At 48.1% G+C, this 27,704-nt stretch overlaps 1 protein-coding gene across 7 annotated transcripts in view; it reads left to right on the top strand.

The window, feature by feature from the left end:
- DNAH8 (dynein axonemal heavy chain 8) overlaps positions 1-27,704 on the top strand; it is a 10,041,960-nt gene that overhangs the window by 2,611,098 nt on the left and 7,403,158 nt on the right. The gene's annotated exons all lie outside the window — the stretch shown is intronic.

Genomic DNA, 27,704 nt, shown 5'->3' with positions numbered 1-27,704 from the left:
ACTAAATGACCAGGAATGTTACAGAAAGATCGGGAAAGACCCCACGTCTGAACTTCAGAATCAGCTGTTCTCTATCATTAGGGAAGGCCACGAACAAGGTTTTGTAGGCCCGAAAGAATTTGATTTTTTACAAAAGAAACATCCAAAGGTACCTCTATTTTATATACTGCCAAAGGTACATAAGGACCCTACCAACCCCCCGGGCAGACCGATTGTGGCTGGATGTGATTCTTTACTTGAACCAGTGGCCAAATATGTTGATGTCTTTTTAAAGGAGTTCATGAGCCATGTCAAATCATATCTGCAGGACACTACAGATTTTATCAATAAACTCGAAACTATTGAGTTTTGTAGAGACAGTGATATCCTGGTTACCCTGGATGTCACCTCACTCTATACCCAGATCCCACAGGACGAGGCGGTGGCAGTACTCACCCACTTCCTGGACTTAAGAACTAGACCAGTACAGGTTCCAACGGAATTTTTGATTGAGTTGGCATCGTTCGCCCTAAAAAAGAATTATTTCTGTTTCGGAAAATAATTTTACTTCCAGGTGAAGGGAGTAGCGATGGGGTGTCCCTTTGCCCCAGAATTGGCTGTCCTTTTTATGTCCCTCTACGAGGACGCTTTCATCTATGACAATAACCCCTTTAAGAACCACATCGGAGCGTGGCTACGCTTCATAGATGATGTCTTTATGGTGTGGAAAGGTGAGGAGGATGAGTTGGAACGATTTCACGTATGGCTAAACGCACGTACACTGGACATCAAGTTCAGTAAAACTTCATCAAAAGAGAGAATATCGTTTTTGGATGTGGAAGTCTTCCCTATTGAGGGTAAGCTATCCACGTCCCTCTTTGTGAAGCCAACGGATCGGAATAAGGCCCTTTTATTCTCAAGCAATCACCCAAGGAGCTTGCGAGAGAACCTACCGCTGGGGCAATTTCTTCGGATCCGAAGAAATTGCTCCACAAATGAAGACTATAGACATCATGCCAAGAACCTAATAACAAAGTTATGTGATCGCGGTTACCCTAAGAAATTGGTGTCTAAATGTATGAAAAGGGCGCGTTGGACCCCAAGGGAGACCCTCTTGGAGCGTCGTAATAAACCTCAACTTAAACGTCAGGTATGTGTTACCACATATTGTCCCAATGCCAACCAACTAAAAAAAGTTATAAAACAAAATTGGCATCTCGTCAAAAATCTCGACGAAGGACTCACTGAACCCCCGCTTTTTGCATTCAAAAAAGATAAAAGCATAGCCAACTTTGTAGTGAGAGCAGCCATTCCGAAAGAGACACCACCTACCATCCGGCAAATGATGGGTCTGAATCCCATCACAGGGCATCATAAATGTGGCACCTGCATGTGCTGTCAGTCCACTGTGGAAGGCTCATTGTTCCAGCATCGGGGCGTATCATGGAAACATAATACACACACTAACTGTAAGTCAAGATATGTAGTGTATGGTGTGATGTGCCCCTGCGGACTCCTGTATATTGGCAAGACCAATCAGGAGGCCCGCCAAAGAATTTCTCAACACAAATCCAGGCTCCGAAATCGAGTTGAGACAGCTCCATTGGTTAACCATTGGAATAGAATGTCTCATCAAATAAGTGATCTGAAATGGACAATTATTTCAAAGGTTGAGCGTGATCCCCGAGGAGGAGACTGGGATGCCAGGCTCTCCAAAAGGGAAGCGCTCCTCATTGTGAAATTTAATACTGCCGTCACAGGCCTGAACAAACTATCTGAGATCTATAAACTGTAAGCCACTGATTTGCGGTGTTCTAAACTTGAAGTAGCCGCTGTCCCTCCCGTTTTGTGGTGACTAGGGTGCACCTTTCCTTAAAAAATCACTCGGATTGGTTTTCCGGCTTTAATTCCACAGCGCATGCGCATAAGACTAGCATTTCCGCGAGCCTGACAGCATAAGCGGCAGTGCGCATGCGCGAATAATCAGCGCATCGGAGAAGCCGAGTCGGAGAAACGAAGACTTGTGGCACACTAGGTAAGACGACCGCATGTAAGCCTTAGAGATCCTTGACCGCGGCCAACAAGGGCCCAGTCACTAACATAGACGTTCCCCTTGCAGGAGTACCTTTTACGACTGAAGCGCCCCCTACTTAGGACACGAGCCGCTGCCTCAGACGACAAACTGTGAAAGACCTGTTCAGTCATCAGTTAAAGTTGAGACGCTACCATGCACACACGCTGATGCCGCAGGTAAACTCTGGAAACATTGAGAACCTTGTTTTAGCGGGTTTAGTGTAACCAGCTTCTGAGACATTTTTTCCACTTCTTCCACTTGTTCCAGGCGGACTCCGTCCTCTCCCCTAGTCTGGCCAACTACATAATCTCTAACGACAAACCAGCCACCAGTGGGCCAAGTTGGACCCGCCGAGCCAGATAGGTAAGCCATCGCGCCAGGTACCACGTGTCTTCAGGCCATCTGGCATTGTCACCTGTGGTTAATGTAAATCCCGCTTCCTTTATAGTGTGTATCCACCTTCTGATAGACATCCCCTCCGGTTTAACTGCTACCAGCGGCTGCGCTGTTACAGACCGAATACTACCCTACACCCTCCAAGTGGCCTAGTAGACCAGTGGGGTAAGCTGTTTTGAGAAAATGGTCGGTCACACTTGAGTGTTATATAAACTTGACTCACTTTACTTAGAGAGATTTCTTTCTTCTTCTAGATACTCTATTGGTCCTGATGAGAGTCCCCTGTTCAATCCTTTGGGACTCGAAACGCGTTGGCCCCCATACAGAGTGTTGCTCCCACTATTTTCAAAAAAACTGAGAAAATCCTTGTGCTAAGTGGTTCATACATACTGTGTTCCATCAGCCAAGTGGACTGTGATTTATTTTCATGTGTATATATGTGTAGTACATTATACCCCACACATTGATTTTTCCGAGCAACCTCTGCTATTTTCTACTTTCTGTATTTTTCTTATAAATGTTTTTTTCTGTTAATCTTTGTTCTGGTATTCTCAAAAGAATTTAATTTACCAGACTGATGTATATATGGATGTTTGCTGTTGACTGATTGTGACATGAATGATAAGTGTGAATGAGTTTTGATAAATAGCTATTGGGTGTAGTATTTGTATATAGATGTGAAATTATGTCTCAAATATAATCGTTAAACTGAATAAATAAACTGCTATTAATTAGTAACAGTGCAGGCTGAAATAAGTTTTCTTCTTTGTTGAACTAATTGTTTTCCCAAATTGAGATATCAGTTCAGGCACGTTCTTTTTGTTACAGACAACAGGAAGGGCAGCAACCAGGCAAAAGAGCCCCACGCAGATCACGGGGATGCTGGGGGGCTGGTCTTTGGTGCAGGAGCTGCGTAGGTGTGGGGCTTCTCAGTCCCCAAGGCACTCACTCGAGGAACCCTCAGGAGTCGTGCTGGAAGCGTTGTGCAGGTTTCTTTAAGATGGCCGTCTCCACGTTGCTCGTCGCACCCACGGGTCCCAGCTGTGCTGTGGATGTGGGTAGAGGTCAGAGAGGTCTGGAGGTCCGGGTCTTGTCGAGCTGGGTCGTCGGATTCCGGGATGGAAGGACTCTGCAGCAAACCGCACAGGAGCTTGATGGTGCCTGCGAAGCAGGATGATCACTCCTTGACCATAGGGGAGATTCTTCAGTCTTCTGATGATCAGGAGGTCGAAGGTCAAGAGTTCTTCGTGGAAGTTGTCAAGAGTAATCTAATCTGGAATGGGACCAGCTCCTACCTTTATTCAGCTAAAGGGGGCTGCACTACGACTAGGTCCCTCCCCTGGGTGGGACCAGGAAGGGGGGTGGTTACACCCCCTATCCTTTGTCCAGTTTCCCGCCAGAGCTGGGGCTGGACTGCCCCAGCAACTGGTTGGAACCGGTGTATGCACAGGGCACCTTGTGTGCCCCAGGCATGCCTCATTCCTTTCAGCCTGAGCCTACCTAATACACAAAATCCTGTCTGGGGTGGTGCTAGCACCTCCCAAGGCAGGAAACCCTTTGTCTGAGCCTCCCTCGCTGGAAGGACTCCCAGCAGCAGGAGGTCAGACTTGTGTCTGTGGTGGCAGCATCCATTTTGTGATGCTGAGGCTTGAGTTAACTTTAACCGGGGTTTACAGTTACATACATGTTGTGTCCCTTTAGAAGGGTGGAATGCTAACCCCGTCACCATAATTGGCGAGGGGTTAGTATTCCAATTCGTATGACACCTTACTCGACATGTTTTGATAATGCTATGCCAAAGTTAGCATTTAACCGCGAGGATTATAATGCACTTAAGAGTATATGGTATAGCGTTATCATGGAACAGCTATAAGGACTTGGTTCCGCAAGCTGCAAATGGGCTCAGCTCATGCCAGAGCACCATCTCACATAATTCCAAGCACTCTGCCTTCAGGATTGATAAGGCCTGCCATAGGAGTGACTGATAGGAATATATGTGTCCATTTTAGGGTTAGATATAGGAATACTATATCTAAAGCAAAGGGTGATTACACCACCTTGCCCCAGCTGTCGTGCAGCCAGTTGTGTCAGATTTGGGTGACCAGCCAGGGGTGGCATAATACATGCTGCAGCCCCTGGTAGGCCCTGGGTACACCTATGCCCTGGATACCTAAGGTATACTGTACAGGGACTGATAAGGTGGCCCAGTACCAATTGGTAAATGCACCTAAGGTACATGCTTGTAATTTAGAGAGAGAACAGCTAGGCTGTGGGTCTGATTAGCAGGCCCACAGCCAGGGAAAGTCGTAAATCAGTGAAGCAAAAAGCAAAAATGTGGGGTGGTGTGGTTCTGAAATTCTGGACCCTACTGTTGTCCCGGTATCGAGGCCCGATATCCGTGTCCCGAAACCTCAACGTACCATGACGAATTTGGTGTTGACGAACCGATAATGAATCGGACATCATTCCTATGCATTTGCGTCATGATCGAGGCATGCTAACACCCCTGAATCGTAGTTTCCGTCCCAACCCCCAGACTCCATTTTGTAAACGGTATCCATCTTGTGTCTTGCCCTCATGATAAGTCAATTAAAGGTCGAGCTTGATCTAAAAGGACACGTCCACCTTCCCTGACTTCCCCCTGACCTGTCCCAACTGACTCCCTTGCCTCCAGCCAAACCTGTTTAGGCAGCTCCTCGCCCAGTGGCCAAACACGATAGCATCAATGTACAACATACCATAAACCATTCACCGCGCACAGATCATGTTTTCTACACACATACACACCTGTCCACGCTCCCTGTTTATGGCCAGTTTTATGACTAGGAGGTGCCTTCTTTTATTGGAGTTTCACCGATATCTGATGGGAGTTCCGGGCTTGGCTGAGTAATCTATCACGAATTGGACGTCTAAAATACGTGCTTGCCTACATGACTTCGCTCTTTTGTATTATTGTAGAAATATGTGTATAGCCATATCATAAACTTAAGAATTCTTGCTTGCAGCTATTATTTTTGTATATAAGGAGAAGGCTGGTTCTGTAAAAAGGAACAGTCTCCTGAGAACACATGACCCGTGTTTGTCGTGCTTCTAGGACACCTGTTACTTGGTAGCTATCAATAAAACTTGATCTCTGACTGCGACTAGAAGACTCCGTGTTTCTGTGGTCCGGAACAGGGAGAACTCAGAGGTCTTCGGGTGTTATCCCCTGGTACCAAACGGGTTCCTAAAAACCCGTTACCTCAGTTGGCGCCCAACTCGGGGCGGTATCAAGCGGCGACGGTCCAAGCCAGATGTTCGTGAGGAGCTTCGTGTGAAAATTCCGGAGGACGGCCAGCCACTTCAGCGACCCCTGTATGTCGACGTGGTTCCGAAGGTCTTTGCTGCGAGGTTCCCCGCGTCCCGATGGCTACGAAGGACTGCTGCCCTGACTATCGCCTTGTTTTGGACCCAGTGATCCTTGGTAGAGCGAAACGATAGACGAGTCTTCTAGCGACGTCACCGATCTTCAAATACTTCAGTTAAGTATAAGTGGAGCGTCTCCCAGTCCTTAGTTTGTCCTTAGTTTTTGGTATCCTTGAGATACGCCTTGATTTGGTACTTGCAAGCCCCAAAGCCGAAGGACTTGTGTTTTCACGAGAAATATCGTAATCGATAATCCTTTGAAGTTTGAAGCTAGACTAGTGAGCAAAGATGCCTGGTTTTAGCAGACTTGGAAACTTGTTTTGTCTTGGTTATAGTAAGGACTCCCGATTAGAGGATTCCTGTCCGGTTCCTCCGATTGGAACTCCAACATATGAGCTCTACGTAAAGCACGGCGTAGGCCCTATCACATATAATGAAGTGTGGATAAAATACACCCGCAAGGATGGTGTTTTAAAATGGCCCCAATATGGTAGTTTCGACTCAGAAATATTAGATAACCTAGAGGTCAAATTATTTAAGAGAAAAGCCCGGCCGGCGATGTTTGACTCTTTTCGCTTATGGCGCAAAGAAGCCAAACAGAAAGAAATAAAGTTAGCAAAAAGGAATAAAAGAGGTATGTCAATGGTGCAAGCTACCGTTGCATACAGGGATAACGAGGAAGAGCAAGAAAGCGAACAAATACTTAGGAGCAAGAAACTAGCAGTAGATAAATGCTACCCGATGTTACCAAATAAGGGACAAGGTCAAGAGGAAAGATCCGAGAAAGATCCATTAATGTCCCACTTATTAAGCTCACCTCCACCGTATGCGTTAGACGCTACTACAACGCCAAAGCGTTTTTCTATACCACGCCCCGGCGCACGAAACACAGCTCTTGCACACACGCCAGCTACTCTTCAGCTGGTTCCTACTTCTCCATCAGGATTCAAGCAAGCCGGGCCGAAGAGGCTGAAATGCCAGAAACCGGTCCCCGGTAGCTTGTCTCCTTTCTGGTGAAGAATTGGCTTGGTAGTTTGGTCTGCCCTGTTCCCATGAGGCACTGGGCCAGGGACAGACTAATTTGCATATAGCCAGGTTCTGAGCTGGGATGGGGCAGTGAGATAAATAACGGTGATGGATCAAGCCCTGATCTTTGGACTGGGTAAGAGTGGTCTGCTTAATTCAGACACTCTGTTCATCACCACCCCCTTTTCTGAATCGTTTTTGGCCACTATAGGTGTGGCAGGGTATACTCAGACATGAGTCCCTTTCTCACTGCTCCATCAGGATTCAAGCAAGCCGGGCCGAAGAGGCTGAAATGCCAGAAACCGGTCCCCGGTAGCTTGTCTCCTTTCTGGTGAAGAATTGGCTTGGTAGTTTGGTCTGCCCTGTTCCCATGAGGCACTGGGCCAGGGACAGACTAATTTGCATATAGCCAGGTTCTGAGCTGGGATGGGGCAGTGAGATAAATAACGGTGATGGATCAAGCCCTGATCTTTGGACTGGGTAAGAGTGGTCTGCTTAATTCAGACACTCTGTTCATCACCACCCCCTTTTCTGAATCGTTTTTGGCCACTATAGGTGTGGCAGGGTATACTCAGACATGAGTCCCTTTCTCACTGCTCCATCAGGATTCAAGCAAGCCGGGCCGAAGAGGCTGAAATGCCAGAAACCGGTCCCCGGTAGCTTGTCTCCTTTCTGGTGAAGAATTGGCTTGGTAGTTTGGTCTGCCCTGTTCCCATGAGGCACTGGGCCAGGGACAGACTAATTTGCATATAGCCAGGTTCTGAGCTGGGATGGGGCAGTGAGATAAATAACGGTGATGGATCAAGCCCTGATCTTTGGACTGGGTAAGAGTGGTCTGCTTAATTCAGACACTCTGTTCATCACCACCCCCTTTTCTGAATCGTTTTTGGCCACTATAGGTGTGGCAGGGTATACTCAGACATGAGTCCCTTTCTCACTGCTCCATCAGGATTCAAGCAAGCCGGGCCGAAGAGGCTGAAATGCCAGAAACCGGTCCCCGGTAGCTTGTCTCCTTTCTGGTGAAGAATTGGCTTGGTAGTTTGGTCTGCCCTGTTCCCATGAGGCACTGGGCCAGGGACAGACTAATTTGCATATAGCCAGGTTCTGAGCTGGGATGGGGCAGTGAGATAAATAACGGTGATGGATCAAGCCCTGATCTTTGGACTGGGTAAGAGTGGTCTGCTTAATTCAGACACTCTGTTCATCACCACCCCCTTTTCTGAATCGTTTTTGGCCACTATAGGTGTGGCAGGGTATACTCAGACATGAGTCCCTTTCTCACTGCTCCATCAGGATTCAAGCAAGCCGGGCCGAAGAGGCTGAAATGCCAGAAACCGGTCCCCGGTAGCTTGTCTCCTTTCTGGTGAAGAATTGGCTTGGTAGTTTGGTCTGCCCTGTTCCCATGAGGCACTGGGCCAGGGACAGACTAATTTGCATATAGCCAGGTTCTGAGCTGGGATGGGGCAGTGAGATAAATAACGGTGATGGATCAAGCCCTGATCTTTGGACTGGGTAAGAGTGGTCTGCTTAATTCAGACACTCTGTTCATCACCACCCCCTTTTCTGAATCGTTTTTGGCCACTATAGGTGTGGCAGGGTATACTCAGACATGAGTCCCTTTCTCACTGCTCCATCAGGATTCAAGCAAGCCGGGCCGAAGAGGCTGAAATGCCAGAAACCGGTCCCCGGTAGCTTGTCTCCTTTCTGGTGAAGAATTGGCTTGGTAATTTGGTCTGCCCTGTTCCCATGAGGCACTGGGCCAGGGACAGACTAATTTGCATATAGCCAGGTTCTGAGCTGGGATGGGGCAGTGAGATAAATAACGGTGATGGATCAAGCCCTGATCTTTGGACTGGGTAAGAGTGGTCTGCTTAATTCAGACACTCTGTTCATCACCACCCCCTTTTCTGAATCGTTTTTGGCCACTATAGGTGTGGCAGGGTATACTCAGACATGAGTCCCTTTCTCACTGCTCCATCAGGATTCAAGCAAGCCGGGCCGAAGAGGCTGAAATGCCAGAAACCGGTCCCCGGTAGCTTGTCTCCTTTCTGGTGAAGAATTGGCTTGGTAGTTTGGTCTGCCCTGTTCCCATGAGGCACTGGGCCAGGGACAGACTAATTTGCATATAGCCAGGTTCTGAGCTGGGATGGGGCAGTGAGATAAATAACGGTGATGGATCAAGCCCTGATCTTTGGACTGGGTAAGAGTGGTCTGCTTAATTCAGACACTCTGTTCATCACCACCCCCTTTTCTGAATCGTTTTTGGCCACTATAGGTGTGGCAGGGTATACTCAGACATGAGTCCCTTTCTCACTGCTCCATCAGGATTCAAGCAAGCCGGGCCGAAGAGGCTGAAATGCCAGAAACCGGTCCCCGGTAGCTTGTCTCCTTTCTGGTGAAGAATTGGCTTGGTAGTTTGGTCTGCCCTGTTCCCATGAGGCACTGGGCCAGGGACAGACTAATTTGCATATAGCCAGGTTCTGAGCTGGGATGGGGCAGTGAGATAAATAACGGTGATGGATCAAGCCCTGATCTTTGGACTGGGTAAGAGTGGTCTGCTTAATTCAGACACTCTGTTCATCACCACCCCCTTTTCTGAATCGTTTTTGGCCACTATAGGTGTGGCAGGGTATACTCAGACATGAGTCCCTTTCTCACTGCTCCATCAGGATTCAAGCAAGCCGGGCCGAAGAGGCTGAAATGCCAGAAACCGGTCCCCGGTAGCTTGTCTCCTTTCTGGTGAAGAATTGGCTTGGTAGTTTGGTCTGCCCTGTTCCCATGAGGCACTGGGCCAGGGACAGACTAATTTGCATATAGCCAGGTTCTGAGCTGGGATGGGGCAGTGAGATAAATAACGGTGATGGATCAAGCCCTGATCTTTGGACTGGGTAAGAGTGGTCTGCTTAATTCAGACACTCTGTTCATCACCACCCCCTTTTCTGAATCGTTTTTGGCCACTATAGGTGTGGCAGGGTATACTCAGACATGAGTCCCTTTCTCACTGCTCCATCAGGATTCAAGCAAGCCGGGCCGAAGAGGCTGAAATGCCAGAAACCGGTCCCCGGTAGCTTGTCTCCTTTCTGGTGAAGAATTGGCTTGGTAGTTTGGTCTGCCCTGTTCCCATGAGGCACTGGGCCAGGGACAGACTAATTTGCATATAGCCAGGTTCTGAGCTGGGATGGGGCAGTGAGATAAATAACGGTGATGGATCAAGCCCTGATCTTTGGACTGGGTAAGAGTGGTCTGCTTAATTCAGACACTCTGTTCATCACCACCCCCTTTTCTGAATCGTTTTTGGCCACTATAGGTGTGGCAGGGTATACTCAGACATGAGTCCCTTTCTCACTGCTCCATCAGGATTCAAGCAAGCCGGGCCGAAGAGGCTGAAATGCCAGAAACCGGTCCCCGGTAGCTTGTCTCCTTTCTGGTGAAGAATTGGCTTGGTAGTTTGGTCTGCCCTGTTCCCATGAGGCACTGGGCCAGGGACAGACTAATTTGCATATAGCCAGGTTCTGAGCTGGGATGGGGCAGTGAGATAAATAACGGTGATGGATCAAGCCCTGATCTTTGGACTGGGTAAGAGTGGTCTGCTTAATTCAGACACTCTGTTCATCACCACCCCCTTTTCTGAATCGTTTTTGGCCACTATAGGTGTGGCAGGGTATACTCAGACATGAGTCCCTTTCTCACTGCTCCATCAGGATTCAAGCAAGCCGGGCCGAAGAGGCTGAAATGCCAGAAACCGGTCCCCGGTAGCTTGTCTCCTTTCTGGTGAAGAATTGGCTTGGTAGTTTGGTCTGCCCTGTTCCCATGAGGCACTGGGCCAGGGACAGACTAATTTGCATATAGCCAGGTTCTGAGCTGGGATGGGGCAGTGAGATAAATAACGGTGATGGATCAAGCCCTGATCTTTGGACTGGGTAAGAGTGGTCTGCTTAATTCAGACACTCTGTTCATCACCACCCCCTTTTCTGAATCGGTTCCTACTTCTCCGGCGCAGCCTTCTCAAGGGCCGCCATCTTTGCCACCTACTCCATCTACTTCTACGACTTTGCCTACAGCTCCAGCTATTGTCTATGATACTACGTCTGCTACTACTTCAACTTCCTCTACTATTGCCTCTACTTCTTCTTTGCCTCAGCCTGTTTTTTCCGATGCACTTGCTCCTCCGCAAGCTTCTCCTTCTATTAGACAAAGAGTGACAGGTACCGTCACTGGTCTGCTTTCACCTTTCTTCGGGTCGCCTAGAACGACCACTAAAACAGAAGATAGACAGTTACGTAGTCAACTGCCTGATTACGAGGAAAGACGAGTGCTGAATGAATTAGCACGCCAATGGATTACGGATACTGTTAGATATGATGTTCAGTCTGTTATGGAAGTTTTCCGTCAATGGAATGCACCCACTCAGAGATACGTATTCGAAGAAATGTGTGTATATCTAAGCGAAGAGGTAAAGACAAATGATCCCAAATACACAATGAACGAACTATGGCGTACACGCTTTAAGTTCTATGAAGGTATGATTATAGGTGCAGATGTTGAGAAAGCGATAGAATTATTGCTCTCTTATAGGAGTAAAGGAAACGTCTCTAGATCATGTCATGAAGACGATGCACCAGACGGGAAAAGAGCGAGACAGTACCCCATGAGAGAGGTTCCTCCGGTTTGGAGGGAAGGTGGTGCGAATGCGAATCCACCGATTCTGCCTCATTTCCAGCGTGTATGGGTACATGTCCCCTGGAAAAGATCCGATGTCTTAGCACTCAAGCAGACATTGCCTGATCCTCGTAAAAACCCGACTGGGTATTATAAGGAGTTATCGCAAACTGCAAGCTCATGTATAATGAATTTAGCGGACATAGACATGCTGCTTGGGAACGTTGTTCCACATCCTCTATGGAGCAAAATACGTCATACGAACCATGACCAAGAACTAAGTGACAAATTGGTGGTTCTAAACCTGAGCCGTTAATAGCTGAACTTCCCGGTAGAATTATCGCGTACATGAAAACAATAATGCCTGAAGTACGTGTAAACTGGGACAAGCTATCTGCGTGCAAGCAGAAGAAAGAAGAGAATGTGTCTGACTTTTTCACAAGATTTGAGGAGACTTTCACCGATCATAGTGGTCAGGATATGGCTACCGAGGGTGGCCAAAGATTGTTTGTAGACAAGTTCGTACATAATTTAATCGCTGAACTGTGTAATAAACTGAAAGATTCAGAGAGTGCTTGGGCTGTCTCTACGTCAGCTCAAATTTTAGCTACAGCCCAGTACTATGAAAATAGGCGCAAAGACGAGCTAGATAAAGTCGACAAAAAGACGAAAGATTTTAAAACAAAAATTCTTCTCCAGCAAGCCTATCCGCCTCGCACGACTAGTCAGCCCCATTATCAACCACAACAGCAGTATTCGAGAAACGCGCAAGGAAACGAGTTTTCCCACCAGCGTATTGCTTATGGCCCGAATCAATGTGCGTATTGCAAAGAAGAGGGTCATTTTAAAGGTAATTGTCCGGCTCTTGCGCGACGTTTGAGCGGTGCTTCAGGTGTAAGGGGAAGAGGTGTTCAACATGCCCCTAGAGGTAGGGGCCGTGGAAATTTCACGCAGAATACTACTTCTTTTCCGCCTCAGAATTCGATGAACAGCTTCGACCAACAGAATAATGCGTTGACCAGGTCAGCTCAGTACTATGCTGACGACTATTACACCGAACATGAATATGAGGGTAACGATTGCTAGGACAGCCATGGACAAAGAGAGGGAGTTGTTTCAGTTCCAGTAGATCAGAATGGACCTTATGTCGAGGTGATCGCCTCAGGAGTGTCAGAGCCATTTCTGCTGGATACTGGTGCTACAAAAAGTTCTATCATGCACTCGAAACTTCCTGGCGCACCTTTGTCTGGCGAAATGAATGTTTCAGTAGGTTTCTCTGGCGCCCCTGTTAGAAACCCGATCTCCAGTCCTGTATCTCTTTCTATTGGCCCATGAGAATTAGAGGCACCCCTCATTCTTACCACAGGTTGCGGTGAAAATTTGTTAGGCTTGCATTTGCTAAAAAGGTTATATGCGACTTTGTACTGTTCACCATTGGGAGTACAACTTACTTTAGGTAAGAAAATCGTTTCTCCAATGTATGTGTCAAAAGAAAATGTTGCGACTGAATTGTCGTGTCTTCCTGATGTACTCTGGGCAAACGGTTCTAATGATGTAGGTCGTTTGGAGATAGCACCGTATGTCATAACGTTGAAAGCCAACGTTAGGTTGCCACGTATTCCCCAATACAAAATATCTAGCGAATGTGAAAAGGCGTTATTGATGATTGTTTATGACCTGATTGATAAAGACGTCATCGAAGAAACAACAGGAAATGTTTGTAACAGTCCAGTCTTACCGGTCTTAAAACGTACCGATCCTTCACAGCCCCCTGTGTATAGGTTCGTGATTGACCTCAGAGAAGTGAACAAGATAGTTATCCCACAGTTTCCAGTTGTCCCCGACATTACTGCTTTATTGACGATGGTTCCAGCTTCAGCAAATTGGTTCTCGGTGATCGACCTGAAGAACGCTTTCTTCAGCATCCCGATTGCTGAGGAGAGTAGAGATATTTTCGGATTCAATTTAGGAGTACGAAGCTTCCGCTTCAAGTGCGCTCCTCAAGGCTACTGCGAGAGCCCATCAATATTCAGTCAGGCCCTGAAAACACAACTAGACACGATTATTCTACCGAATGGTTCAACTCTGATTCAGTATGTAGACGATCTGCTGATCGCTGCAGACACTGAAGAGATTTGCAAGAAAGCCACATTATCATTATTACGTAACTTATGTGACATGAAGCACAAAGTCTCTCTTTCCAAACTACAATTTTGCCGACAAGAAGTAACCTACTTAGGTCACATCTTGTCGAAGGAGGGAAGGAGACTGACACCAGAAAGAATACAGGCAATCGCAGAACTGAGTGCCCCAAGGACACAGAGAGAGGTTCGAGCCTTCTTGGGCATTACATCGTACTGTAGACAATGGATACCGAATTTCTCACAACTAGCTAAACCCTTGCTTGCACTACTCTGCAAAGACACGCCAAATCCTATGCCTTGGTCTGAAGATTGCCAGACCAGTTTCCACGGGTTGCGTGATGCATTGTGTTCGGCTCCTGTGTTGGGAAACCCCAACTACACTAAGCCTTTTACATTATACGTCCATGAGAAGGAAGGGTGTGCATTATCAGTTTTAACACAACATTTTGGGGACAGACAGCGCCCATGCGCATATTTTTCGGCAACTCTAGACCCTGTGGCTAAAGCCCTACCAAGTTGTCTGAGGGCTACCGCCGCAGCAGCTGTCTGCATCCGACAATCCGCTGGATTAGTCATGAATAATACTCTGATCGTTATGGTTCCGCATGCAGTAGACATTTTACTAAACAGGACGAAGACACAACACCTTACTAGCGCTCGACTGTCCAGTTACGAACTTACACTGCTAGCAAGTCACATCCACATAAAGAGGTGTGATACACTGAACCCCGCAACGTTATTACCCATTCCGACAGGAACAGACGAGATTGATAAACATGACTGCTGTTTTAGGACAGAAGAAGAGACAAAAGGGAGAGTAGACTTACAGGACACTCCCCTTCCTGAATGCAACGATACTTTATGGGTTGATGGTTCATGTTTCAAGCTGCCGAATGGTGATACGACTGCCGCATATGCCGTAACGACATTACACACCATTATAGAGACTGCGCGCATTTCCCATAATTCTGCACAAGCTGCAGAGCTAATTGCGCTTACCAGAGCATGTGTGCTAGCGAAAGGAAAGCGAGTGAATGTGTACACTGACAGCCAATACGCCTTTGGTGTGGCTCACAGTTTTGGGAGATTGTGGCGTGAACGTGGATTTCTTACGTCACATGGTGCAAAGATACAACATGGTCAGCTAGTTAATGAGCTCCTCCAGTCACTGACCTTGCCACTACAAGTTGCCATTATAAAATGCAGTGCACACAAAAAGATTCAGGATGATGTTGGCCGCGGGAATGCATTTGCAGACGAGGTTGCGAAAGAGACTGCAAGGAACACAATGAGTCGGATGTATGTTGTAGGTCCCGCTAGATGGATTACTGATGTGGGAATGTGTGAGGACACCATTGAAAGCGTGAAATCTATACAAGCCGAGGCAACTGAGAAAGAGGTGAATGAATGGAGAGAAAGTAAGGGTAGATTAGATACGAATGGTTGTTGGGTCGAATTGTCAGAACACCAGCGATGGTTATTGCTTAATGCCTATGTACTTGCAGTAGTAACAATGGCTCACGGATTTGCACACATCAGTTCGAGAGGAATCTGTAAAGTATTGGCCCCAGTATGGCAAAATAGCAATATCCCGAAATATGCAGAGAATGTGGTCAGAAACTGTATGGTGTGTTTGAAGTACAATCCCGGTAGGGGAACCCCAACTCCAGCTGGTCATTTTGCGCCTCCAACGTATCCGTTCGAGGTTTTGCAGCTCGATTTCATTCACATGGAGAGATGCAACAATCTGAAGTATGTGCTTGTTGTTGTTTGCGCTTTCTCCAGGTGGGTGGAAGCGTACCCCCTTAAAGACAATACTGCCTTGTCAACTGCCAAAGCCCTTGTCAAAGAGTTCTTCCCGAGATTTGGCATGCCTAGAATCGTCTGGAGTGATAATGGAAGTGAATTCGTAGGACGCGTGATGAAGAGAGTGTGTGAATGTTTAGGCATACAACAAAAATTCCACTCTGCGAATCACCCCCAATCAGCTGGATTGGTAGAATGCTACAATGGCACTTTAAAGCTCAAACTAGCCAAGATCCAAGCCTGCACAGGTCTTAAATGGCCTGACGCCTTGCCCCTAGCACTCTTGTCAACCAGAATGACAGTCCATTCCAGATTAGGACTTAGCCCCCATGAGATAGTGTTTGGCCGCCCAGCCAACGTCTGGGGCGTGCCAAGGCCAAACAAACTTAGCGAAATAGAGCACCCCGTACTGCTTGACTATTTGTGCGAATTGACAACTAAATTGCGTGTTTTACACCAACAGGTTCACAGTTCCTCTCCACCAGCCTCTGACGATCCAGGTCACTCCATCGCACCCGGCACGTGGGTCTTGGTGCGGAATTTTCAGCGCACAAACAACGGACAGCCGAGGTGGACCGGACCTTATCTGGTACTTCTTTCCACGAGATCAGCGGTTCGGGTGGAAGGTAAAAAGAACTGGGTGCACGGGACCCATTGTAAACGGGTCCCTCTGCCCCTTCCATACGACCGGTGGGTCAACGAAGGAATTGCCGACTCCGAGACAGAATCCATACCTCGTTTCATCCCTTTCAGCGATGCACGTTTAAAAGAAACTGGTACCGAAAAAGAGAGTGATCATATTTTACAAGGATTTGTGCCACAGTCTATGCAGTTGGACACTACCGAACCTGAGACATTGTTTGAAGACCACACCGTGCCAGGAAAACGACGGTACAATTTAAGGTCTAAACGAAGAGACTAAATAAAAACGAACTAATGTGATTTCCCTTCCCCCAAGAACTATTTTTTTGATTTTTCAGCTCTCTCACTCTCAGGAAACTTGCTCATTTTTGATTTTCGAACCCCCATCCGGTTCTGCTGCTAGGGTCGCGGTTGAAGGCTGGGGAGTGCAACTGGGGACGTTTAGGTCAACGGTTCTGGTTGGTCCAAGGGAGTTACCCCGGACTGAACAGAGCGCACTCCCTGGCAGAACCAACCTACCACCGCGGGCAGCAACTAGAGGATGGAGTTTCCTAGGGTAAAGAGACCTACCAGACTCACAAACTTTGAAAGACAATTATGCACTGTACTGGCCAAAAGAAGGTGTTTGATAACATGTATTTTAATGTTGTGTAGCATAACGATGTTTTTGACTGGTTATACTCTATTCGTATTCCAAGTTACCTTTTCAAATGACACCCGGCCACAGCCTCCTCCTACTATCTCTCCACACTACTTTCACCCTCTACCTGAACACGAATCTGCCAGAAGACTCGAATTTGTAAATAACTCATTCATTCAACTCCTACACCAACACCAGTCCATCATGAACACATCGAACTGTTGGATATGTGGACTCATGCCACACACAACGGATAAGGGTATCCCATACTTCATCCTGCCTTTCAGTTATTATGGTTCTCTGTGGGCTTTCCAGACCATGTTCCTATTCGCCCTAGAACCATACCCGACCCGTTCTACCGAAAGTGATTCCAGTAACAAGGCACTAATAGCAGGGATAAGAAATATGAGTAGAGAGTTCGACACATATCTAACGATTCCCAAAGATGAACTCACTCCATACACTCGTTGGAACGTAACTAAATATGGGGTTTACCTGAGTAAGAGCCAGACAGCAAAGAAATCCCGCCCAGTTTGGATAGTACCCAACCGAGGTCACTTATGCTTACAAGGTATCGGCAGGGATCCCAAAGCTCAATTAGGAAAGAGTATATGCGCGGAAACATATGTGTTCGCTTCCCGAACTTCCCCTATATTATTAGCAGCCAAAGGCACGTATTTTATCTGCCATGACCAAGCTTACACCTGGTTGCCCCCTGACTTCTCAGGTACATGCTTTATCGCATTTCTGCTGCCTCCCACCTACACGGCCAGAGCAGATTACCAATGGACAAGGACAGCTAGAGGTGTCGTGAGTAAAGACGACACCGCGGGTCAGGAATTCACTGACTTCGCAAAGGGTTTTCTGCCATTTTGGGGGCCTATGGTAAACAGCAGGAATATTCGCCAGTTATCGAGGATAGTTGAATCCGCCGTGAGTACAACGGCCGGAGCCCTTGGAAATTTGACGACCGAACTTCAGTCGGATCGACTTATGACCCTTCAGAACCGAGTTGCCCTAGATATCATACTCGCCGATCGTGGTGGTGTGTGTAGAGTGATCCAATCCAGTTGTTGCATTTTCATCCCTGATAACGCACCGACGGTGTACCAGGCCAGCTCTAAGTTGCACAAGATATCTGGTTCCCTTCACGTGGAAAAAGGGGACTGGTCCTTACTAGGGTGGTTCTGGGAACTGATCGCTACCTGGGGATGGAAAACACTGATCTTCATTGGGATGATCTTAGCACTTCTGTTTATGTTCTGCCTATGTGTACAGTGCGCTCCTGCACTATGTGGCCTCTGTGCTACCTCATATGTACGGAAGCCTGGGTCAAGGGACGAACTGAGCAACAGAATGATGCTACAGCAGCATCTCCACGAGTTCCTTCATACAGATTTAGATTCGGATTAACATGAATCATTGCCTTATATGAGGGCAAGAGGAGGGTCTGTGGTTCTGAAATTCTGGACCCAACTGTTGTCCCGGTATCGAGGCCCGATATCCGTGTCCCGAAACCTCAACGTACCATGACGAATTTGGTGTCGACGAACCGATAATGAATCGGACATCATTCCTATGCATTTGCGTCATGATCGAGGCATGCTAACACCCCTGAATCGTAGTTTCCGTCCCAACCCCCAGACTCCATTTTGTAAACGGTATCCATCTTGTGTCTTGCCCTCATGATAAGTCAATTAAAGGTCGAGCTTGATCTAAAAGGACACATCCACCTTCCCTGACTTCCCCCTGACCTGTCCCAACTGACTCCCTTGCCTCCAGCCAAACCTGTTTAGGCAGCTCCTCGCCCAGTGGCCAAACACGATAGCATCAATGTACAACATACCACAAACCATTCACCGCGCACAGATCATGTTTTCTACACACATACACACCTGTCCACGCTCCCTGTTTATGGCCAGTTTTATGACTAGGAGGTGCCTTCTTTTATTGGGGTTTCACCGATATCTGATGGGAGTTCCGGGCTTGGCTGAGTAATCTATCACGAATTGGACGTCTAAAATACGGGCTTGCCAACATGACTTCGCTCTTTTGTATTATTGTAGAAATATGTGTATAGCCATATCATAAACTTAAGAATTCTTGCTTGCAGCTATTATTTTTGTATATAAGGAGAAGGCTGGTTCTGTAAAAAGGAACAGTCTCCTGAGAACACATGACCCGTGTTTGTCGTGCTTCTAGGACACCTGTTACTTGGTAGCTATCAATAAAACTTGATCTCTGACTGCGACTATAAGACTCCGTGTTTCTGTGGTCCGGAACAGGGAGAACTCAGAGGTCTTCGGGTGTTATCCCCTGGCACCAAACGGGTTCCTAAAAACCCGTTACCTCAGTGGCCATGGGATTGCAGACCCCACTCTCCTACATACCCCCCCCCAAACTTTGGGACATTAAACTAACCTTGACCAGGTGAGTCTTCTGTTTCTAAGTGGAAGTGCCTGGAGAGACCATCTGCATTACCATGGTCAGTCCCTGGGCGGTGCTCCACTGTAAAGTCCATCCCCTGTAGGGAAATGGACCACCTAAGAAGTTTGGGGTTTTCACCCTTCATTTGATTTAGCCATAAGAGGGGCTTATGGTCGGTCTGAATCTTGAAGTGAGTACCAAACAAGTATGGCCTCAACTTCTTCAGGGCCCAAACCACAGCAAAGGCCTCCCTCTCAATAGCTGACCAACGTTTCTCTCTAGGGGTCAGCCTTCTACTTATAAAAGCAATGGGCTGGTCATGACCATCAATATTCAGCTGAGATAGAACAGCTCCCACACCCAACTCAGAAGCATCTGTTTGGACAATGAAAAGTTTGGAGTAGTCTGGACTCTTGACAATAGGTGCAGTGCACATGGCCTGCTTTAGGTCATCGAATGCCTTCTGACAGCTAACTGTCCACTGAACTTTCTTTGGCATTTTCTTACTTGTCAGGTCATTAAATGTAAATGTAAATGTGTTTGTATTTATATAGCGCCTTCTACCCTGAGGTCTCGTAGCGCTGTATTCATACCGCTGTGGAACCCTTCCTGGCTTTCCTGTGAAATGTCCTGGGCACCCCCAAGGTGAAGCCAGGCATCCAAGCGCTGCTGGGGCCGTTGTGGAGATTAAGCAAGCTATTGCCCAGAGTTGCAGAGTGGGACTCCATGATTGGAATAGGCACCGAGGTGAGAATTATCAGGTCCGTGGAATTTTGAGCCCAAGACCCGCCGAGGCGGGGAATTGAACCCTGGTCCCGGGCCAGACCTCTGCATCAGGGTCTGCCGCTCTAACCATTGAGCCACACTTCTCCACTAAGTGGAGTCACAATGGTTCCATAATTTCTGACAAATTTCCTGTAATAACCAGACAGGCCCAAGAAATCTCTGACCTGTGTCTGGGTGGTTGGAGGAGACCAGTCCTTTATGGCCTGTATCTTGTTCTCCAGAGGTTGAACTTGGCCTCCACCTACAAGTTGGCCCAAGTATACAACTTGACTCTGCCCTATCTGGCACTTAGTAGCCTTGATAGTGAGGCCTGCCTTCTGCAGGGCCTCTAAAACTTTCCTTAGGTGGATCAGGTGATCCTCCCAGGTGGAGCTAAAGACAGCATTATCATCCAGATATGCTGCACAAAAGTCATCCAACCCAGTGAGAACTTGGTTCACCAACCTTTGAAAAGTGGCAGGTGCATTTTTCAAACCAAAGGGCATCACCACAAATTGGTAATGGCCTCCTGGGGTAGAAAATGCTGTCTTGGCCTTGGCATCCTCAGCTAACCTGATTTGCCAATAACCAGCTGTCAGGTCAAATGTACTTAAGAAAGTTGCAGAAGCCAACTTATCTATCAGTTCATCTGCCCTGGGTATTGGATGGGCATCTGTCTTAGTGACAGCATTGAGACCCCTGTAGTCTACGCAAAACCTCATCTCTCTCTTACCATCCTGGGTGTGAGGTTTAGGTACTAGAACTACAGGACTAGCCCAAGGGCTCTCTGAGGGTTTAATGACTCCCAATTCCAACATCTTTTGTACTTCAGTTTTTATGCAGTCCCTGACGTGGTCAGGTTGCCTGTAGATTTTACTCTTTATAGGCAGACTGTCTCCAGTGTCCACCTCATGTGTGCACCAATTTGTCTGACTGGGGGTCAGAGAAAACATTTGTCTGAAGGATTGAAGGACTTGCTTACAATCCTTTTGTTGATGCTCAGAGAGGCTGTCAGAAAAGACTACACCATCTACTGACCCATCATCAGGGTTCTGAGTGAGCAGGTCCGGGAGAGGGTCACTCTCTTCCTCCTGCCCCTCATCTGTGGCCATGAGCAAGCCCATGTCCTCCCTGTCAACAAATGCGTTGAGCCTATTCACATGAAGTACTCTGTGAGGGCTCCTGGGAGTTCCCATGTCCACCAAGTAGGTGACTTCTCCCTTTTGCTCAATGATGCTGTGGGGTCCAGACCATTTGTCTTGGAGAGCTGCTGGGGCCACTGGCTCCAACACCCACACCTTCTGTCCTGCATGGTAAACAGTTAGGACAGCCTTTTGGTCATGCCAAGCTTTTTGAAGTTCTTGGCTGGCCTCCAGGTTTTTAGATGCCTTCTCCATGTACTCTGCCATCCTGGAGCGGAGACCAAGTACATAGTCCACTATGTCAAGTTTAGGCTTTCTGAGAGGTAACTCCCATCCTTCCTTCACAAGACATAGGGGTCCTCTTACAGGATGTCCAAACAAAAGCTCAAAAGGGCTGTTACCAACCCCCCTTCTGTGGGACCTCTCTGTAAGCAAACAGAAGGCAGGGTAAAAGGATGTCCCATCTTCGCCTAAGCTTTTCTGGTAACCCTTTTATCATCCCTTTGAGAGTCCTGTTGAATCTTTCAACAAGCCCATTGCATTGTGGGTGATAGGGTGTGGTAAATTTGTAATTTACTCCACATTCCTTCCACATAGCAGTCAAGTATCCTGACATGAAGTTTGCACCTCTGTCAGAGACAACCTCCTTAGGGAACCCCACTCTGGAGAAAACTCCAACCAGGGCCCTAGCCACAACAGGAGCTGTAGTGGTCCTAAGGGGAATAGCTTCTGGATACCTGGTGGCATGATCCACTACCACCAGTATAAATCTGTGCCCAGATGCTGTTGGGGGGTCCATTGGTCCAACAATGTCAATCCCCACTCTTTCAAAGGGAACCCCCACCACAGGTAGTGGTATAAGGGGGGCCTTTGTTGTGCCACCTGATTTGCCACTGGCTTGGCAGGTGATACATGAGCGACAAAACTCTTTAGTGTCCTCAGACATATGAGGCCAGTGAAAGTGTGGGGCAAGCCTGTCCCAAGTCTTGTTCTGGCCTAAGTGACCTGCAAGAGGAATTTCATGGGCTAAGGTGAGAAGAAAACCTCTCAGAGACAAGGGGATGACCAGCCTCCTGGTAGCACCAGGCTTGGGGTCTCTTGCCTCAGAGTATAGGAGTCCATCGTCCCAATATACCTTATGGGCACCTGTAGCATTCCCTGCAGCCTCAGCAGCAGCCTGCTGTCTGAGGGGTTCAAGAGAGGAACAGTCTAACTGTGCCTGCCTCAAGTCTGCCCTGGAAGGTCCCCCTGTCCCAAGAAACTCAACCTGTTCAGGCTCAAGTTCTTCTAGGACAGTTCCTTCTGGGGTCTTGGGGTCAGTCTCATGTGAGAGCTGATCCTCCACCTGAGGCAGGGGGGAAGGGTCAACCTTACCCCTACTGCTCTTTCTCTTGGGTAGTGTCTGGTCCATTCTTCCAGGATCCAGCACTAGTTCAGCTGGGCATTTCTTGGCCTGTGACCTAGTCACAGCAAGGACATGTGCTGACAAACCTAACATTTCCACGTGAGTCCTATACTCCACATCTGACCATAAGGAGGATTCCAAATCATTGCCCAAAAGACAGTCCACTGGGAGGTCTGAACTAACAACAACCCTTTTGAGGCCATTTACCCCTCCCCAGGAGAAATTAACAAGTGCCATACTATGGGAGGTAGTGGCATTGCTAGCATTGGTCACCAGGTAGTCTGAACCTAGTATTACCTGGTCAGGGTCCACAAAGTTTGGTGTCACCATAGTGACACTGGCACAAGTGTCCCTGTAGGCCTGAGCCATTTTTCCATTGATCAAAGGCGTTTGCCTGTACTTGCCCAGCGTACTGGGACTTATTGTAGGGGTCATATCCATGTCCCCAGTACAAACAAGAACAGCCTGAGTAGGTGTCCTGACTAAGTCAGAGCCCGCCTCAGTTCCCAGGGTTAACCCCACTATAACCTTGGGAGGATTACTACCACTACTTACTGTACTAGGGGGTGCAGGTGCCTTAGGGGCAGTAGTGGTAGGAGTTGGGCCTTTCTTGATGCACTCACTAAACCAGTGAGTATTACTTTTACAGTATTGGCACCATGGTTTCTTCTGACCATTATTCTTCTTCTTCTGGGAATTCTGGGAATTCTGGGACCCACCCTCTTTAGATTGTTGGGGCCCTGTTGAAGACTTCTGGTCATTTTGCTTATTCTCATTACCCTTGGGATCTGCTTTCTTTTGGCCACCACCCTGGTTCTGGTTCTGCTGCTTGACCCTTGTCCTGACCCATCTGTCTGCCTTCTTTCCCAATTCTTGGGGAGAGGTCAGATCTGAGTCAATAAGGTGCTGATGCAACAACTGATTCTGACAATTACTTAAGATTTGTTCTCTCATAATTAGATTATACAATCCTGTGTAATCAGTAACTTTACTTCCCAGTAACCAGCCTTCAAAAGCCTTAGTGGCACAATCAACAAAGTTAGCCCAATCCTGAGACTGAATTTTCTGGGTGTCCCTGAACAGCAACCTGTACTGCTCAGCTGTTAAGCCAAACCTATCAATCAGTGTATTCTTCAGGACTTGGTAATTGTTAGCATCCTCAGCTCTAGTAGTGAGGAGCTTATCTCTACCTTTACCTTCAAAGGAGAGCCACAATATAGCTGCCCACTGACTCTGGGGGATGCACTGGACAGTGCAGGCCCTCTCCAGAGCAGTCATCCATTTGTGGATGTCATCCCCTTGTTTAAAGGGGGGCACTATCTTACTCAGGTGTCTAGTATCAAAACTCCTGTCTTTATCCTTAGGGATATTGCTGCCACCAGTGGGGACTGCCCCACTCAACTGTTGCTCTCTAGCAAAGGCAAGCTTCTCCTTGGCAAGGGCAAGTTTTTCCCTCTGGATCCTCAGATTAGCCTGTTTCATCCTTGCTTCATGTTCTCTCCTCTGAGGGGAAGTCATTCTCCTCTGGGGAGAAGTCATTCTCCTCTGAGAAGAGGCATGAGAGTGCACAGATCTATTGGAGTCCCTAGAATGAGACCTATCTCTTCTAACTCCAAAGTTAGGCCTGCTTAGGGTCAGTACTGGGGGTCCCCCAGATCCTTCCCTGTGTAGGTCTAAGTTGGCCCTAGTAAGTCTGCTGACTAGCTCAGGACCATTGTCTGCCTCATCCCCAGAAATAACCTCTTCATCCTCCTCCTCCTCTACTTCTTCAGAATCAGGGAGGTCAGGATCACCAAGGGTACCCTCTAAGGCTGGCATGCTCCCATCTGTCTGAGAAGCTTTTCTAGCATCATATGTCTCTAAGAGACCTAACAGAAAAGGAGTGGTAGGGTTAGAACCCTGTTTCAATTTCCTGGAGGTACACAATTGTCTCATCTCCTGGAAACTGAGAGCTGCATATCTTGAAAGGAATTGTGGAGGGTCACTAGCCACTAGGGGAGTCTCTGCAGACTCTCCATGGGTAGATATGCTTCTAGTGTGGTGTAAGTGATGCACCTACCTACACTATGGGTTTTCCTACTGATCCCTTGCTAAGAGTTGTAGTCAGGGTGTGCTAGGCCCTTTCTACTACAACAGCTGGTTCAGTAGAACTCAGAGTATTTCTAAGCTTGTTATATGTACCTATGGTACCTATGTGATCTTTCAAACGATATCTCAAGATTATACGTGGTAAAAACAACAGCAAGCTCAAATCCCAACCGCTGCACACCAATGTGAGAAGTTGGCCTGATATATGATGCTCACTAATTCTAGTGATCACCTTGTATCAGTCCAAACAACCCTTATGGTGATTGGTTGTAAAGTCAACCGTATAGACCAGCTATCCTAGTAGCGTGGACAAAAGCAGTCTTTAGGCTAAACTCTTTTGGCATGTGAAGCCAGCTGTTTTACCACAATATAACCCCTTGAATACCAGATGAAAGGACACCACACAGGTTGTTATGAAAATAAACAGTCTATTTATTAATAACAACACCTCTGAACTCTTTACGAGGTCAGAGGGCTAAGCACATGACAATACTACAAAAGAAATACGAGTTCGCACAATATCTACAAGTGTGCCTGAGGGGCACGGCAAACCATATACTAAAAACAATGGAATGCGAGGAAGGAAAATACTGTAAGGAGATCCAGAGGCTGGAGGATCGCTGGGACTACGCTACAAACTAGGTAAGTAAGGAGCAGGGGGCCCACGGGACTCACGTGCAGAGTGGGAACTCTCACGCGGGATGCGTACCAACGTCTATGGATCTTACAGTTTAGAAAGTTACGGATTCCGCACGAACCCGGCTGGATGGAGTGAAAACAACAGTGGACCTGGACACTAGGATAGTGGACACAGACTTCAGCACCTAGAAGCTTTAGTTACCTAACCCACAGGCTGCGGGTGCATAGGGCTGAAGTTGCGTCGGGTTTGCTGCGTTGATCCCGGTGATGCCTGAAACAAGAAGTTGCTGGCAGGCAGCCAGATGGAGGAGTCCGGTGGTTCCAAGGATGGAACTGGGAAGAAGGAAGTCCTGAAAAGGAAGGGGACAGAGTCTTGGTCACTAGCCAGTGACGGTGCTGGAACCAGGAGGGAACCAGGTGCTATCGCCGCAGTCAGGTGAAGTAAGGGTCGCTTCTCTCTGTAGCTGCGCGGACCAGGAGCTGTTCTTCAGACCAGGCTGGAGGCACGAGCTGTCCCACGTAGTCTGCTGCTGTTGGCTCTGTCGGATCGTCGATCTGGACAACAGGCCTTGGCTAATGCAAGCCACGCGGTGGAACAAAGATGGCGTCTAGTGTGGACCAGGAGGGTCCGGGTGCTTCTCTTTCACAAGGAAGCAAGGGCCAGTCTGGGGGACCAGACTAGCAGTGTCAATTTCTTCGGGTCGTCGTCTCAGAGGTCACTAGCCAGCCGGCAAGTGACCAGACAACAGGAAGGGCAGCAACCAGGCAAAAGGGCCCCACGCAGATCACGGGGATGCTGGGGGGCTGGTCTTTGGTGCAGGAGCTGCTTCGGTGTGGGGCTTCTCAGTCCCCAAGGCACTCACTCGAGGAACCCTCAGGAGTCGTGCTGGAAGCGTTGTGCAGGTTTCTTCAAGATGGACGTCTCCACGTTGCTCGTCGCACCCACGGGTCCCAGCTGTGCTGTGGATGTGGGTAGAGGTCAGAGAGGTCTGGAGGTCCGGGTCTTGTCGAGCTGGGTCGTCGGATTCCGGGATGGAAGGACTCTGCAGCAAACCGCACAGGAGCTTGATGGTGCCTGCGTAGCAGGATGGTCACTCCCTGACCATAGGGGAGATTCTTCAGTCTTCTGATGATCTGGAGGTCGAAGGTCAAGAGTTCTTCGTGGAAGTTGTCAAGAGTAATCTAATCTGGAATGGGACCAGCTCCTACCTTTATTCAGCTAAAGGGGGCTGCACTACGACTAGGTCCCTCCCCTGGGTGGGACCAGGAAGGGGGGTGGTTACACCCCCTATCCTTTGTCCAGTTTCCCGCCAGAGCTGGGGCTGGAGTGCCCCAGCAACTGGTTGGAACCGGTGTATGCACAGGGCACCTTGTGTGCCCCAGGCATGTCTCATTCCTTTCAGCCTGAGCCTACCTAATACACAAAATCCTGTCTGGGGTGGTGCTAGCACCTCCCAAGGCAGGAAACCCTTTGTCCCAGCCTCCCTCGCTGGAAGGACTCCCAGCAGCAGGAGGTCAGACTTGTGTCTGTGGTGGCAGCATCCATTTTGTGATGCTGAGGCTTGAGTTAACTTTAACCGGGGTTTACAGTTACATACATGTCGTGTCCCTCTAGAAGGGTGGAATGCTAACCCCGTCGCCAGAATTGGCGAGGGGTTAGTATTCCAATTCGTATGACACCTTACTCGACATGTTTTGATAATGCTATGCCAAAGTTAGCATTTAACCGCGAGGATTATAATGCACTTAAGAGTATATGGTATAGCGTTATCATGGAACAGCTATAAGGACTTGGTTCCGCAAGCTGCAATCGGGCTCAGCTCATGCCAGAGCACCATCTCACATAATTCCAAGCACTCTGCCTTCAGGATGGATAAGGCCTGCCATAGGAGTGACTGATAGGAATATATGTGTCCATTTTAGGGTTAGATATAGGAATACTATATCTAAAGCAAAGGGTGATTACACCACCTTGCCCCAGCTGTCGTGCAGCCAGTTGTGTCAGATTTGGGTGACCAGCCAGGGGTGGCATAATACATGCTGCAGCCCCTGGTAGGCCCTGGGTACACCTATGCCCTGGATACCTAAGGTATACTGTACAGGGACTGATAAGGTGGCCCAGTACCAATTTGTAAATGCACCTAAGGTACATGCTTGTAATTTAGAGAGAGAACAGCTAGGCTGTGGGTCTGATTAGCAGGCCCACAGCCAGGGAAAGTCGTAAATCAGTGAAGCAAAAAGCAAAAATCTGGGGTGGCCATGGGATTGCAGACCCCACTCTCCTACACCAAGTGTCGCGATTGGGCCTCCATCTGTGACAGACTGGGGGCTCTTACGGTTAGTAGCGGCTGTTCGATTTCCCTGAGATCCGTGATAGTCAGGGACGCTTGTGATGCGCAGCCCTTTGCGGATGTTGATAAAGCAGCGACCCGAAGGTCGTATCTGTTTGGGTTTGCTTGAGTTGCTT

This window comes from Lissotriton helveticus, chromosome 6, assembly GCF_964261635.1.
Source record: "Lissotriton helveticus chromosome 6, aLisHel1.1, whole genome shotgun sequence".
NCBI classification, from domain to species: Eukaryota; Metazoa; Chordata; class Amphibia; order Caudata; family Salamandridae; genus Lissotriton; species Lissotriton helveticus.
This window is presented reverse-complemented; position numbering and strand designations above follow the sequence as displayed.